The 12500-nt window shown below is 36.4% G+C and overlaps 1 protein-coding gene across 1 annotated transcript in view; it reads left to right on the top strand.

The window, feature by feature from the left end:
* The window catches only part of LOC106874359 (extracellular matrix protein 3), a 552330-nt gene that overhangs the window by 340654 nt on the left and 199176 nt on the right, over window positions 1-12500 (top strand). The gene's annotated exons all lie outside the window — the stretch shown is intronic.

The following is a 12500-nucleotide window of genomic DNA, read 5'->3' as shown; positions in this document are numbered from 1 at the left end:
TCTCCTCTCTCTCCCTCTCTCTCCCTCTTTCTCTTTCTCTCCACCTGTTACATAGAAAATCCGGCACAACAAAATTCCATCCAACCCATGCAAGCATAGAAATGTGGACATAAAAATGATGATGATGATGCATATACTACCAAGTTATACTCACTTACAAATGGCAACTAAAGATGGAATATTATTTCATCAGAGAAGTAACAAGAAATATTGACCTGACCTATACAAGATCTCATTTATTGATGAGACTGAGGATTTTTCAGTTTGGACATTTGTACATTGATGACAGTCAGGAAAAATCTGTGTGGGAAATGAATTGGTAAGGTATAATAGCTTCAGAAGAGGAAGGATTGAATTCAATGTTTTGTGTAAGTTCAGAAGATTAAACAGCAGAGATAGTGGGAGGATGAAAGGAAGATTCATTGGACGGCCTTGGACAGAATTGGCATGCAGCTTGCTTGCCCAGAGAAGCAGAATGTGCTCTAGCTGCAGTAGAATAAACACAGAAGAAACAGCACATTTCTTCTACACTAGTGATGGCTTTAGCATGTTGATCAATAAGTCATTGCTAATCAGTTGTTTGGTTTTTTTGGCTGGAGAAGATAGGTTAAGATGCTTGTGTGTATAGAAGCAATGTATATACTAATAGCATATGTCAATAGTAATCTGATCTGGTGCAAGTAACTGATCAAAGGCAGAGAAAATATAGTTTTGGGAAGTAGTTTTTCCCTGTTATTAAACATGTGGTCACCTACCATGACAGATCATCAGAGGTTGTAAAGTCCAGGATTGGAAATATCTGAGGATTTTAGCTTTGAGGACATCAGTGAATTCACTTTACCTCACTATAGGAGCCTGGCATTACTGAATATAAGTATACTTAGCTCTAAAAATTGGTTACTGGTTTTTATGTGCCAAGTATTTTGTTCAAAGTAGAATATATATATATATATATATATATATACATATATATATTATCACCATTTAATGTCCATTTTCCAGGGTCACATGGGTTGGGCGGTTTGACAGGAGTCAATGAGCCAGAGGACTGTGCCAATCCCTAGTGTCTGCTTTGGTATGGTTTCTGTGGCTGATATTCTTTCTAATACAGGGTGTATTGGATGATTTTTATATTGCACCAGTACTAGTGAGGTCCCCAAAAACCTCACAAATCAAGGCCCCTATAGACAGATAGATTGATATATATATATATATATCGTCTGAACAGTTATCTAATGAATTATTTCACTCTATACTATTGGACTTAGTTTTAGCAACTCTACAGTGATGAAAACGAAGTTTTCTATGGCCAGATTTGAACTCAGAATTGGCAGAATCATTGAAGGCCTCTGTTATCTGAGCTCACATTCTGCTTGGATGAACTTTAATAATTTCAAGGTCAATGAACAAAATTAATAACCCACAGTGGTTGATGGGTAGAATTGTAGAATGTTGGACAAAATGCTTTATGACATCTGTTTTATCCTTGAGTATTCGAAGTTCAAATTCTGCTTCCTCTTACTGGGAAAGAATTAAAAACCTTAGTTTGTTTGGAACCTGTCACAACTGGTTACAGGATTTGGAAATCTTTTAAGCAAGTGCCTGAGTTTTTCAGCTCATTGCTCTCAATGCCATATGCCAACTGACAGCAGAGAATGCAAGGAGACATTCAAGCCCAGTGCACATAAATGAAGAAGCATATATGTGCTTTGGAGGAGGAAGGGTATCATCACCCATGGCCTTGCTGCAGGTTTCCCAAGACTGATTAGAGATGGGGAAGGAGGAAAAAGGCTACAATTAATGGCTTATCCTAAAACCAGATTCCTGATTAGAATTCTCACAACAGAATGGACTCTACTAAAGCTACCTACAAAGTAGTTGATGGTGGTGTTAAGGTGACAAATCATGTTTGCCACTCAAACTACACTATGTTTGAAATCAAGAGTGGTGGTGGTCATGACTGGAACAGCTTTAATCACAGCCATACTTTGTCAGAGCTGACTTTGGGATTAAATGATGAAAAACATTTGCAACATTAAGTGAGCACATTAACCATCATTATTGTCATCGTCATCATCACCTTCATCACCATCTTCATCAGCAATATCATTTTCATTGCTGTCATCATCATTTACAACTTTGTTGTCATCATTGTTCCCATCATCATGTCATAGCTGTCATCATTATTGATGTCATCATTATCATCATCACCTCCATCGTTGTCATCATCATTGTCATTGTCATCATTATCATCAACATTAGCATCATCATCATCATCATCATCATCATCATCATCATCATCATCATCATCATCTGTGTCATCATCATTACCTCAAATCAGTTAGCAAATTTTCTTCTGGTAATTAAATCTATTTCATGTAGCTTTGACATCTTCTTTAACAAACTCCCCAAAATGGTATCTTCAGCCATTTTTCAGGGCCAGAATTTAAGGAACTCTTTGTATCACTGTTTTAAGGAACTTATAGTTTGGATATAAAAAGACTAATTGGACAATGAATTCCAGCCTAAAATGAGTTACCATATATATATTTGCCTGTGTCCATGCCACTGGACATGGGAGCTCTTCTGCCTGTTCAGATGGTTACATCTCTACCATGGACCCTCTCTTTCCCAGTACAACAGATTCACTTTAATTCTGCTACTACAACAATAGCAATAACAACAGTGACAACAATGACAACTACAACAACAACAGCTACGACAACAACAACAACAACAACTACTACTACTACTACTACTACTACTACTACTACTACTACTACTACTACTACTACTACTACAGTCTTGCTGCTTTGCTTTTTGATAGGAAAGTACAAAACATAATTTATACTTTATGTGATAATATCTCACCGATGCTAATTATAAAAGTAAAGAAAGTAAAAAAAAAAAAAAAAGAAAAGAATTATTTTTATCCTTCCTTCTTTCTTTCTTTTTCTCACTCTTCCTGAAATCTCTTTGATTTTCTTCAGGCCTTCCCTGTTTGTTCCCATCCTCTCTCTCTCTCTCTCTCTCTCTCTCTCTCTCTCTCTCTCTCTCTCTCCCTCTCTTTCCTGCTTCTTCCCCTCTCTCTCTCTCTCTTTCACCTCTATCTATCTATCTATCTCCTTCACTTCTCACATGTCTTGCTCTCTTTCTCCAATCTCACTACAATATATCTATCTATACCAATCTATCCATCTCTCCATCTATATATATTTATATATATATATATATATATATATATACCGATCTGTCTGTTTATCTGTCGATCTCTCTATCTCTCTAGCTATCCTATCGCTTTGTCTCTCTCTCTATCTATCTCACTATCTCTCTATCTATGTGTCTATCTATCTATCTGTCTGTCTATCTGTCTGTCTCTTTCAGTTTTATATCATTTTCCCTTGAATTATTCATCAATAAACATCAAAGCTACAACAATCCTAGGAGACATGAAGACAAAGGCTATGGAAAAACAGCAACACTATCAACAAAAGCAATAAAGGTGGCACTGACGGTAGTAGCAGTAGTAGTTGTAGTAGTAGTAGTAGTAGCAGCAGCAGCAGCAGCAGCACCACCACCACCACCACCACCACCACCACTAGCCCCAGCAAAAGAACAAAAAACTCAAGTCATACTTTATGGTGCTCCATTTTCTCCAATTAACAGCCAATTTCACTTTGTTCTGCTTTCTTTGACTTCTCTCTTCCTTAAATCAATTTTGACATCAGATTATCAGATTAAATTATATGATTATACACACACACATACACTCACACACACACACACATACACATGCACTCATGCACACACAAACAAACTCACACACTACATGTGTGCTGTATGTGCTCTCCTATATATATTATATATATGTGTGTGTGCGTAGATAGATATAAATAAATATAAATATAGATATATATCAGCAGTAGTTGTGTGTGTGTTTGTATATATATATATATATATATATATATATATATGTATATATATGCATATATATGTATATATGTGTGTATATATATGTATATATATATGTATATATATATATATATATATATATATATGCATATATATGGATATATGTATGTATATATATATGCATATCTATACATGTATATATATATATATATATATATATATATGTACTTGTGTATATATGCTTAGATGTATGTGCATATATATATATACATATGTGCATGTATGTTTGTGTATGTTTGTGTGTGTGTGTGTGTGTGTGTGTGTGTGTGTGTGTGTGTGTGGTGCTTGCATAGGTGTAAGTAGATTCCATTATTTCAGTACTTTTGCAAAGCTAGCGATAATCATAGATGTATTGAGATACTGAATCATGTGTAAAGTAGAAGAAAGACGAAGAAAAAAAAAAAGAAAACATCAAAACAAGTTTAAACAAATAAATAAAAACAATTAATATACCACCCAGAGAGAGATTTCCTTTGTTGGTGTTGGTCAGATTGTTGCTGTTGTTATTCTTGGGTTGTTTTTATAGCTATTACTGTTGTTGTTGTTGTTGTTGTTGTTGGTAATATTATTAAGGTAATAAAACAGACAGTATTGGAAAAAAGGCAGTGGACAAAATGCCTTGTAGTATTTAATAACAGCTCTTTATGTTACATTCTGAGTTCAAATCCAGCTGAGGTGGCTCATGTTTTTTTTATCCTTCCTTGGTGAATAAAATAAGTACCAGTTTTGCACTGGAATTGATTTCATCTATTGTATCCTCTTCCTTCAAATGTGTGCCCTTGTACTATCAATTTTAAAAAAGGGTTTGGTGAGGATATAGACTGTCAAATCAATCCATCTGTATTATTTTATTGACCCCTCCTGGAGGAATGAAAAAGTGAAGCTGCCCTCAGTGGGATTTGATCTCAGAATGTAAAGAACTAGAACAAATAATGGTTTCAAATTTTGGCACAAGGCCAGCAATTTCGAAGAAGAGGGTAAGTTGATTACATAGATTCCCCCCCCCCCCCGCATTTAACTGGTACTTATTTTAACAATGTCAAAAGGGTGTAAAGCAAATTTGAATGCGATGGGATTTGAACACAGAATGTAGGCACAGGAGTGGCTATGTGGTAAGTAGCTTGCTTACCAACCACATGGTTCCGAGTTCATTCCCACTGCATGGCACCTTGGGCAAGTGGCTTCTATACTATAGCCTCGGGCCGACCAAAGCCTTGTGAGTGGATTTGGTAGACGGAAACTGGAAGAAGCCCATCGTATATATATGTATATGTGTGTATATGTTTGTGTGTCTGTGTTTGTTCCCCCCAACATCGCTTGACAACTGATGCTTGTGTGTTTACATCCCTGTAACTTAGCGGTTCGGCAAAAGAGACCGATAGAATAAGTACTAGGCTTACAAAGAATAAGTCCTGGGGTCGATTTACTCAACTAAAGGCGGTGCTCCAGCATGGCTGCAGTCAAATGACTGAAACAAGTAAAAGAGAGTAAAGAGTATATAGATAGATAGATAGATAGATAGATAGATAGATAGATGTATTCTTCATTTGTTTTTATGTTTGTCTTGCATACTAGCATGGGTTAGAGAATTATATCACAAATGGGAGAGGGTTATCAGTAAAAAAATGAAACTCCATCATTAAGTCAAATAGTAAAAGAAAATGTATACTTTGTAGTGTTTTGTTCTGCCCAAGTTGCACTAACGCTCCATTGGCAATTTTGTCACTAGCAATATAGAGACTATTAGTACATCGGACTCCCACTTCCAATGTCACCATTGCTTCTGAGAGCCTGAGATAAATAAACAAATAAATAAATAAATAGATAAAAGTGAAGCAGTTAAAATAACTTTTGCCAAAACTGCTCCTCCTCCTTCTCCCCCTCCTCCTACTACTACAGTTATAAATGTTCTCAGTTCATTCAATTTTTTAATCTGCAAAAGAGAGAGAGACAGAGGGAGAGAGAAAGAGAGAGTGAGAGAGAATAGTAATCTCTTTATTTATTTCTTTTTGTCTAATTAATATTTCCTATTATTATGCTGTTTGCTTAGAGATTAACGAAGTAATCGGATATTTTAGCACAATGAAAAGGAAAGTAATTTAAGGAAAAGCAGACAATGGCATTGTTTGGAAAGTCACTTTGACAACATCAACAAGTACAACACTTATTCTGTGTGTTCGTTTGTGTGTGTGTGTGTGTGCATATGCGTACATGCATATGTGTGTGTGCATGCATAAGTGTGTGGGGGTGTTTGGAGAAACTAATATTACTGAGTCAACATTTCACTTTTTCCTGCATATAGTTTAGCTTAAATCCATCTGTGTATGTGTGCGTGTGAATGTGTGTGTATGTGTCTGTGTATGTCTGTCTGTCGGTATGTGTGTGTGCCTGTGTGTGTGTGTGTGTGTGTGTGTGTGTGTGTGTGTGTGTGTGTGTGCATGCATGTATGTGTGTGTTTATCTGTCGGTATATGTGTATGTGTGTGTTTGACTAGACCCAACCAACAGAGAGAGGATGTAAGGAACATCTAGATCTACTTGCACTCAGAATATTTTCTTTCTACGGCATAGCTATTATAATAACAAGGATGACACGAATAATGGTATTACTTATGGTGTTTATTATTATCATTATTATTTTTTATCATCATCATTATCATTATTATTTGATGGTGAGCTGGCAGAAATATTAGTGTGCCTGGCCAAAAGGAAATAAAATGCTTAGCAACATTTCTTCTTGTTTTACGTTCTGTGTTCAAATGCTGCTGAGGCCAGCTTTGCCTTTCATCCTTTCGGAGTCAAGAAAACAAGTACCAGTTGAGTACTGAAGTCAATGTAATTGACTAACTCCCCTCCCCAAAATTTCAGGCCTTGTGCCAATAATAGAAAGGCAGTAATCTGGCGGAATCATTGGGGTATCAGACAAAATGTTTAGTGGAATTACTTCCAGCTCTATAAGTTCTGAGTTTAACCATTTTGATACCAATGTGCCTGAGACTGCATTTGGCTCAATGGTACAAACATCTTCTTTTCAAGAGTCCTGAATTAAAATCTTCCATCAGAACTTTGTGTTAATTTATGTTCCAAGCATCAATTAATAATGACAAAATTTTACTATATTCCTACTTTCAAAATTAATTGAAGTAAAGACAGAGTATATGGACAGAAATATGGTAATAAAAGGGTTTCCTCTGAGGCTGGCTTTGCCTTTTGTCTTTTCAGGGTCAATAAAATACATACCAGTCAAATACTAGGGTTCAATATAATTGACTTTCTCCTCCCATAAAACTTGCTGGCCTTGTGCCAAAATTAGAAAGGGTTCTTGTGCCGCTGGACTGGTTCCTGTGCAGGTGGCATGTAAAATACACCATTCTGAGCATGATCGTTACCAATGTCGCCTTCCTGGCACTTGTGCCAGTGGCACGTGAAGACATTCGAGCGAGTTCATTGCCAGTGCCGCTGGACTGGTTCCTGTGCAGGTGGCATGTAAAATACACCATTCTGAGCATGATCGTTACCAATGTCGCCTTCTCGGCACTTGTGCCAGTGGCACATGAAGACATTCGAGCGAGTTCGTTGCCAGTACCGCTGGATTGGCTCCTGTGTAGGTGGCATGTAAAATACACCATTTCGAGCGTGGCTGTTGCCAGTACCGCCTGACTGGCTTTTGTGCCGGTGGCACGTAAAAGCACCCACTACACTCTTGGAGTGGTTGGCATTAGAAAGGGCATCCAACTTTAGAAACTCTGCCAAATCAGATTGGAGCCTGGTGTAGCCACCTGGATCACCAGTCCTCAGTCAAACTGTCCAACCCATGCTAGTATGGAAAGCGGACGTTAAACGGTGATGATGATGTTGTTGTTGGCGAGAGGAGCAAAAGAGGATAGAAAGATGAAGGGAGTGGAAGAGACAAATTTTGAGGATGACTATGGTGAAGATGATGATTGTTAAGTCCATGCAACAGGATCCAGGAGGAAATCCAAATACACTGTCTAATTGCTGTCTCTGAAAAGAAAAGGACCAAAGACCCAAATATGATATTTGATAAGCCTACCCCAACAAATATGAACTTCTATTTCTTTTCTTAAGTACATTGCCAAAACACTTTCACTGAAATATGGGCTGAAATTGAGCTGGGGTTTCTTGACTCTCAGATCAGATGCTTAATTAAGATTTTGGCTATGCCTGCATACATGGAAATGGATGTGGGTGCATGTCCATGTGTGTGTGGGTGTGTATGTCTATATGTGCATTAAAGTGTATGTCTGTCAATATAGATTGATTGTGTGTGTCTGTATATATATATATATATATATATATATGTGTGTGTGTGTGTGTGTGTGTGTGTGTGTATGTGTTTAGATAGTTACATACATAAACAGATAGACAAACAGATACATAGACAGATAATATATATATATATATATAAAATGAAAGAAATTGGAATTGAGACATGATATTTAATGAGATACTGATAGTGGAGTTGGCTGTGTAATATCTTATTCCATTAATGAATCTCATTATCTCATTTTGTAATTCAAGTATGAGACAAATGATTTAATATTTCCTGTAGAGTTAGCTGAACAAATGAACCCCTTTTGATTTGGTAATTTGTCTGCTAAGTGTCTCCCTTTTTTGATTTTATGGCAATCCATCATGCTGTCTATTTGTAAACCTATCCATCTTTGTACTCATCCTTGACCACCCATATTTGTCTGTGTGCTTTATAAATATAGAATATGCCAAAAGGCTAGGGTTGGAGCCAACCCCAGTAGCTTAAGAACCACTAACTAGGTGGTACATGTTCAACTCAATCTCAGTAAGAGAGCACCATTAGGTAGATTATCCTTAAGGTGGCAAGGGGAAGAAGTAGTTGAAGTTCTGTGAAAACTGGTTAAATTTCAGAGGCAACCAGTGGTAATATTAATTGGTGCTACTAGACAATGACCATCTTCCGGATCATCAGTCTATCAGCAAAGAGAATCAGGCTGGAAGAGAAGAGATAGTGAGACTTCTGTACACCAAAATCCGCAGTGCAAGTAAGATCTGAACCATCTTAAGGCTTCTGTTTAAACTCCCTATGAACTTGCTGATGTCTAATTGTTCTTAGAGACTTTATGTATAACCTGGATATGGCAACACCATCTGTCCTAGGTTGCATGTGAACCGTGAAGGGACATGAGGTGACTAATCATCTGGTGATGAAGAAAGTTCTTCTTTGCACATGGCAGCCCCCCCCCCCCCAAATGCTATCCAACACCGAGAAACCAGTGAAAATCCTGCAAAATGTATTTGACTGGAATCTTAGATATACAGCAAATATTTGAGTGACCAACCATCTTTAAAGTCGTGTTGGGAAGTTTGTTGAGGTTGGCTAGCCACAGTGGACAAATCCAACCTACATAGCAAGTTCAAATCATGAATATATCAACATGACATCCTATCATGTTTTCTGTGGTCCCTCTCAGTCTATGAGATCCCAATATCCACAAAACAACAAGTCTAAGGAAGATGTGAGAAAAGCTGTAGAAGGAACAGTGTTTCAACAACTCGAAATTTTACCTGATTCTTTACTACCTGTCACTCAAAAACACAGAATTCTTCGGTATTTGTTATTCTATCTATTTTCTCATCTTCAAACATGAATTACTAAAATATACAACTTTTACTAGCGTATGTTTTGTTTATATTTATGTATGTGTATATGCGTATGATTGTATGCATATATGTATGTATATGTTCAGATTTATATACAATATTGACATATGCATATTATATCATATTTATGTATCTGTACACATACATTCATACACACACACATAATACACTCGTATACACACACATTTATGTATCGGTACACATACATACACACATACATACATACACTTGTATAGACACACACATACATACATACATACATATATACATACATATCACTATGCACTATGCCTAAGTGGAATATTAATATATATATACAATATATACAATGTATATATATTTTTATGTATATATATATATATATATATATATTCATATGTACATCTATACGCATAAGTTCATATAAATGTAGGTGTTCTTTTATACACTTTATATATATATATATATATATATATATATATAAATATATAAACACACACACACACACACACGCACATACACCCTTATGTGCTCCTCCTTGCTCTGCTTGTTACTGGTTTCTTGTTAGGTTTCAACCTTATCCATTACATAAATGAGGTCAAAGTTTGTATTTTTATCCCAAAGAACCCTAATAAAGTTGACAACTTGTTAAGTATTCTTGGAGTCAACATATTAGTTACTTGTTAAAGCATTATATCTAAGTGTTTCTGTATGTGTGTATGTGGGAAATTATAGAAATAGATACTAGTACACATGTGTTTTCTGTGTGTGTATATCTATCCGTTGATAAATATATGTGTGCATATTTGTGTGTTTTATATCTGATTTTATATATATTTCCATATGTTTATGTATAAATCAACACACATACAAACATTTATACACACATACATGAATATACACATAGTTACATGCCTGTGCTTGTTTGTGTATTTGTATTTCTATGATTGTATATTTATGTGCATATACACACACACATATATAGCATACATACATACATACATACATACATGCATGCATATACATATCAATCTCTCTCTCTATATATATATATATGTGCATGTGTGTGTGTAGAGAGAGAGAGAGGGGAGAGAGAGAGGAGAGGCAAGAGGCAACAGAAAGAAACAGATATATGTGTATGTATGTGCACACACATGTATGAGTGTGTATATGTGTGTGTGTATATATATATATATATATATATATATATATATATACACACCCCCACACACACCAATCTACAGATATGTACATATCTACCTTATAATGATATATAATCCTCATAGATTTAACATCTGCTTCTCACTGCTATCCTGAGTTAGATGAGTCTTCAGTTTATTGTATTTCCATGTGTCTTATGTCTTGTATACTATTTCATTAGTGCTGCTTAACCTTACAAAATTTCTCACTGATCCTACTCTACCCTACTCCTGTTACTCCTTCACACACAACCTTCAACTCCCTGCAACCCATTTACTTTTCATTAAGAAAACCATACAATAAATTACATTCACCACTTTTGCATTTAGCAGTTGCTACCACATAGACCCCCATTTTCAACCCATTTGCACTCAGTTCGTACTGTATATTTTGACTGATATGCAATATTAATTGGTTCCTGTCTCGTCACTGCAGAATTTCTGCTTTCCACTACTCACAGAACAGATTTTTAATAAGTGCACACAAATCCATTCACACACCTACATGCACATGCACACATTTAAGTATTTACAGACTGAGACAACTATGTTAGTTACCATTTTATCTACACAAGCATTGATGCTTTACCACTGCTGGTCTCATTATCAAATTGTACCCCACATCTGCTATTCCCTACAGGCTCCTAACCTCATGCCTCCTTCCCCTCCAAAATCCATTGACTATATTTCCTTTCCCTACTTCATCAGGCGTGGGTGTGTGGTAAGAAGCTTGCTTCCTGACCACATGGTTTCAGGTTCAGTCCCACAAAGGGCATGGCACTTTAGGTAATTGTCATCTACTATAGCCTTAGGCTGACCAAAGCCTTGTGAGTGGATTTTATAGATGGAAACTGAAAGAAGCCCGTCATTTATGTGTGTGTTTGTGTCTATGTATGTATCATTTTGTGTTTGCATTTGGCCCTCCACTACTACCCATTTGACAATGGTGTTGGTGTGTTTGCATCCCTGTAACTTAATGGTTCACCAAAAAGAGACCAATAAAATAAGCACTAGGCTTAAAATATAAGTTCTGAGGTCGATTCATTTGACTAAAATTTCAAAGTGGTGCCCCAGTATGGCCACAGACTATTGACTGAAACAAGTAAAAGATAAACATTTGCATTGTCCCACAATATTAGAAGCTTTTTCATTCATCAAATTTTATCTCTCAGAAATTCCTGTCTATCCTTTATATTTATCTCTGTTTAGACATGGTTGTGTGGTTAAAAAGCTTGCTTTGCAGCCATGCAGTTTCAAGTTCAATCCCACTGAGTGGCGCCTTAATCAAGTGTGTTCTATTATATCCCTGGGCCAACCAATGTCCGGTGTGTGAATTTGGTAGACAGAAACTGTATGGAAGGCTATCATAGAAGTGTTTGTGTGTGTGTGTGTGTGTGTGTGTGTGTGTGTGCGTGTGTGTGTGCGTGTGTGTGTGCATGATCGTCCTCCTCAATTGCTTGACAACTGGTGCTGGTTTGTTTACATCCCAATAACTTAGCAGTTCAGAAAACAAGAAAGAGATTAATCAGATAAGTACCAGACTTGAAAACAAGTACTAATGTTGATTTTTTTTTTTCAACTAAACACTCCAAGGCAGAGCTCCAGTATGATCACAGTCCAATGACTGAAACAAGTAAAAGAGAAAAGAGAAATTGAATGAAGCCTTCACCAGACACATAATTCCACATGATAG

The sequence above is a fragment of the Octopus bimaculoides genome, chromosome 2 (genome assembly GCF_046866305.1).
Source record: "Octopus bimaculoides isolate indiv1 chromosome 2, ASM4686630v1, whole genome shotgun sequence".
NCBI classification, from domain to species: domain Eukaryota; kingdom Metazoa; phylum Mollusca; class Cephalopoda; order Octopoda; family Octopodidae; genus Octopus; species Octopus bimaculoides.
Note: the sequence above shows the minus strand (reverse complement) of the source record. Positions and strands in the feature narration are given on the sequence as shown.